This window comes from Panthera uncia, chromosome E3 (genome assembly GCF_023721935.1).
Source record: "Panthera uncia isolate 11264 chromosome E3, Puncia_PCG_1.0, whole genome shotgun sequence".
In the NCBI taxonomy this organism is placed as follows: domain Eukaryota; kingdom Metazoa; phylum Chordata; class Mammalia; order Carnivora; family Felidae; genus Panthera; species Panthera uncia.
In genome coordinates, this window is record NC_064815.1 from 22,144,112 (window position 1) to 22,149,272 (window position 5,161).

At 42.7% G+C, this 5,161-nt stretch overlaps 1 non-coding gene across 1 annotated transcript; it reads left to right on the forward strand.

The window, feature by feature from the left end:
• Positions 1–4,760: 4,760 nt before the first annotated feature.
• LOC125928681 (U6 spliceosomal RNA) lies at positions 4,761–4,870 on the forward strand. Its single transcript, XR_007459736.1, has one exon. It is a non-coding gene; the product is annotated as a U6 spliceosomal RNA (small nuclear RNA).
• Positions 4,871–5,161: the final 291 nt, after the last annotated feature.

Below are 5,161 nucleotides of genomic sequence, written 5' to 3' on the forward strand. Positions count from 1 at the left end.
TTTATTCTTGAGTATTATTCCATTGTATGGGCATACCATAATTTTTTTATCCGGTTTCTCCAGAGGTTTGGATCATTTCCAGTTGTTGGCTATTAAAAATGAAGCTGCTCTGGGACGCCTGGGTAGCTCCGTTGGTTGAGCATCTGACTCTTAATTTCTGCTCAGGTCATGATCCCAGGGACATGGGATTGAGCCCCAAGTCAGGCTCTGTACCAAGTATGACCATACTATGGCTTTCTGCCTGCCCCGCCCCCCCGCTTTGCATGCTCTCTTTCTTAAAAAAAAAAAAAAAAAAAGAAGCTGCTCTGAACATTCCTGTACAAGTCTCTGCGTGGGAATCCGCTTTCCATTCTCTAGGGTAAATGACTAAGAGTGTAATGGTTAGATCATAAGGTGGATATAGGTTTAACTTTTACAGAAATCATCAAATGCTTTTCCAATGTGATTGTACCATTTTCCACTCCTGTTACCAGTTGGAGAGATCTGGTTGCTCCACATCCTTGCCAACAAAATGGCATGATCAGTTATTTTAATTTTAGTTATTTCTAATAGCTGGGTAATAGTATTTTTTTAAAATGATTTTTATTTTTTTAATTTACATCCAAGTTAGTTAGCATATAGCATATAGTGCAACAATGATTTCAGGAGTAGATTCCTTAGTGCCCCTTACCCATTTAGCCCATCCCCCCTACCACACCCCCTCCAGTAACCCCCTCTGTTTGTTCTCCATATTTATGAGTCTCTTCTGTTTTGTCCCCCTCCCTGTTTTTATATTAGTTTTGTTTCCCTTCCCTTATGTTCATCTGTTTTGTCTCTTAATGTCCTCATATGAATGAAGTCATGTGATTTTTGTCTTTCTCTGACTAATTTCACTTAGCATAATACCCTCCAGTTCCATCCACGTAGTTGCAAATGGCAAGATTTCCTTCTTTTTGATTGCCGGGTAATACTCCCTTGCATATATGGACCACATCTGTATCCATTTATCCATCTATGGACATTTGGGCTCTTTCCATACTTTGGCTATTGTTGATAGTGCTGCTATAAACATGGGGGTGCCTGTGTCCCTTCGAAACAGCACACCTGTATCCCCTGAATAAATACCTAGTAGTGCAGTTGCTGGGTCGTAGGGTAGTTCTATTTTTAGTTTTTTGAGGAAACTCCATACTGCTTTTCAGAGTGGCTGCACCAGCTTGCATTCCCAGGGTAGTAGTATTTTATTGTGGTTGTAATTTGCGTTATCTCACAACTATTCGTGTTGAGATGTATTTACCATCCAGATATCTTTTTTTGATCAAGTGTCTGTTCAAATCATTTGCCCAGTTTTTAAATTGTGTTGCTTATTTTCTTATTTTTGAACTTTGAGAGTTCTTTACATATTCTGGATTTAAGTCCATGGTCAGATACATGCTTTGCAAATATTCTCCTGATCTGTCGCTTGTTTTTTAAATTTTATTTCGGTTTTTTCTTTTTTTAGAGAGAGAGAGAGTGAGTTGGGGAGAGGGGCAGAGGGAGAGAGAGAATCCCAATCAGGCTCCCCACTCGGCATGGAGCCTGATGCACAGCTTGATCGCAGGACCCTGGGATCACAACCCAAGCCAAAATGAGGAGTTGGACACTCAGCCAACTAACTGAGCTACCCGGGTGCCCCTTAACGATGTCTTCTGAAGGGTAGATCTTAATTTTGGCAAAATCCAATTTATTAGTTCTTTGATTGATCTGTTTTGTAAGGTGGCATGTCACTTTGATTTTCAGAGGATCCCTCTGGCTGCCGTGTTGAGAACAGAGTGAGTGGGGTACAAAAGTGCAAGTGGGGAGACCAGTTAAGAGGCTAACAGGAAGATAGGCAAGGGACAGTGCTGGTTTAGGTTGGGATGGTGGTAGTGATGGTGAGGAGAAGGGGGGAGGAATTGGGATATATCTTGTAGAACGAGCACGTGGGTGGGGTTTTCTGATGGATTGGATGTGAGATATGAGAGAGAGAGGAGTCTGAGGGCCTGGCAGGATGGCGTTGCTCTTACCTGAGACGGGAAGGTTATTGGCAGAGCAGGCGAGGGCAAAGACTGGGAGCTTGGCGTCCGACATTAGATTTGAGGTGCCTCTTTGGCATCCCAAGGGGAGTAGGTACGTGGACATAGGAGTTTGAGCTCGGTGTGATTCAGCCTCTGGTCACGCCGGGCTCTGGGTCATCCCCTGACATTTCCCTTCTTCATTTATATCCTTTGCTGAACGTGTCACTCCTTTTTTGGGAGCTCATATACTAGCCGCGGAAGTTCTGACTCATGTAGACAGTTGTTCATGAATCAAGCTCAAGACCACGGCCTGGATGGATTCCCTTTCTATCCCTCAGCTACACCTAATCCTAGTTGTCCTTCACAAGCCGGTGAATGCAGGAACTGACAACAGAATAACTTGCCATGTATGCCTTTGTAATGGGTGGAAATTTTCGGACCTTGCTGACCTTTGGGAGGAAAAGCCAAGGCATGCCTCCCGCTCTTTCCCTCATTACTCTGGCACCCGTCTCTCCAGGAGTTGGAATTATTCCCATCGGCAGATTTAAAGCTGGAAGCCGATGCTGGCTCAGTCTATCCTGCTCGCTGAGGGGAGATTCTGGTCACATGACCAAAGGGAGAAGTAACAACATTCCGCTGGGTCCTGAAGGTGACCTTCCTCACTGCCAAGCCGCTCCCCTGGAACGCTGCTGTTCATCAGGAGTGGACTTACACCCATTCCCAACTACCTGGAGATTTTTTTCGAGATGGTTCTGAGTCTCTTTTTTAAGAAAAAAAAAAAAAGTTCACCTTTAAGGAATCCAATCACTAGCATTAGTATATTGTTGAGGCCAATACAGGCGTCCTTGGTCCCTTGGGCCAGTGAAACAGGGCATCTGCGAGCGGTCCCCACATGCCACGTGGTGTCTCCAGGGGGCGCTTGTGCTGAGTTTAGGATTTCAAATGTAGACACAGGGATCCCAGATTTCATACTAGGATCCCCTCCAAATGCCAATTCATTTGAGGAGATCTCGTATCTTCTAATTTTGTTTCCCTCCAGATTTCTACCTGTTGTACTAAAACCAAAATAACTCACAGAAAAGTGCTTTTTTATACATTTGCCTCCCTCCCGCTGCCCCCATTTTCATTATTCTTTATTCTTTCTGGGCCTTGTGTACTTGCGATGTTTATTTACATTGCTGTAATCATATTGAATCGGTACAATTTTAGATTATCGGTATTCTTTTTTTTTTTTTTTTTTTTAGTTTATTTATTTATTTTGAGAGAGAAAGAGCACACATGAGCGGGGGAGGGCAGAGACAGAGGGAGATACAGAATCCGACGCAGGCTCCAGGCTCTGCACTGTCAGCACAGAGCCCGACGCAGGGCTTGAACCCATGAATCGCGAGATCATGACCTGAGTCGAGGGTGGATGCTTAACCAACTGAGCCACCCAGGTGCTCCCCTTTATTTTTTATTTTTTTAATGTTTATTTCTTTTTGAGAGAGAGAGAGAGAGAGAGAGAGAGAGAGAGAGAGAGAGAGAGACGGTATTATTCTTAATAATCGAGTCCTGGCTGTGGGCTACACCCCGTGCTAAGAGTTTCACGCCATGTAAGAGCTTCATTTAAAGTTTATCATCACTCTGTGGTACTTGCGTCATCCTTCCTTCATGGATGAGGAAACCGAGGCTCAGAGCAGAGGCTCATACCCGTCCTTTAACATCGAAAGACCATGGGATTCGGGAGCGGTTGTTCGAAAGCCACTGATTGTGCGATTTGGGGCGAACCACGTATTTTTTTCTGATTCTTGCTTAGTGATTCCTACCTACCTCCTGAGACTGCTCAGGACTCAAAGAAGTGATGTATCTGAGGGTAGTTGATAAACGGTGATTTTTATTGTGATCAAAAACAATAATCACAACCCTTCCTTAATAATTCTGTTGTTGCATTTAGATCATCTTTTATTTATTTACTGACTTTGGTTGTCAGAGTGACGTTGCCATGAATATCTCTTCTACCTTTATTTTTTATGTTCTTCATACATCCCTTAGGACAAAGGGATATATTATGGAGTTTTAAGACGGTTCCTGGTATGGATTACCAAGAGATGACACCAGGTCATACGGCTACCAACGGTGCGTGAGGGGACTAGTTTCACTGCGGTGTTGTAATGCCAAATAATTTCTTTCATTTTTTATTTTTTTATTTTTTTATTTATTTTTCAATATGTGACATTTATGGTCAAATTGGTTTCCATGCAACACCCAGTGCTCATCCCAACAGGTGCCCTCCCTCAATGCCCATCCCCCACCCTCCCCTCCCTCCCACCCCCCATCAGCCCTCAGTTTGTTCTCGGTTTTTAAGCGTCTCTTATGCTTAATACCAAATAATTTCTAAAGTCCCTCGAAGGTAGTGGCTGTAAGATGCTACACCATCATTTGGGTGGACATTTGCTCGATGATAAGCGAAGTTGAGCATTTCCCCACATGCTTGTTTACTCCTAGCGTCTCTGTTTTCATGAATCGTCTTCTTCAGTTCTTTGCCAGTTTACATATTAGGGATTTAAGTTTTTGGTGTCAAGATACATAAACTCTTTACATAACAGAGAAGTGGACCCTTTCCGTATTTGCTGTGAATCTTTTCTCCAGATGATACTTTCCCTTCGGTTTTAGTTCTAGCCTTGCCAAATGGTTATTTACTTTCAAAACGTACAAGCTGTCCATCCTTTGTAATCTCTTCCAAGTTAACTTATAAAGTTATTATCCCTTGTGCTGGCGTGTTAGCAGCACACATGCTAAGATTGGAAGGATACGGAGAAGATTAGCCTGGCTCCTTGTGCCGGGATGACCCCCACATTTGTAAGGTGCTCCATGTTTTTTATGGTGTAAGAAATATATCTCAGTGAAGTGGTTACAAGAAAAAAAAAAAACCTAGAACTTATCTTGCCTCTAAAGATCTGAAGCAATACAGTGAAACAAGTTCCTTTCTAGAGGGGAGGGTTTTATTTAAGTTTTCTTATTCATATTCACTGTGATATGTGACTATAATTTTCTTTTTGTGTGTTTTACCTTTATCAGGCTTTAGGAAGAAGATCATGCTTGCCTAATGGACATAAAGGTACTCTTATCTCTTTTCGCACTCGGGATGTTTTATACGACATCGGAATTAT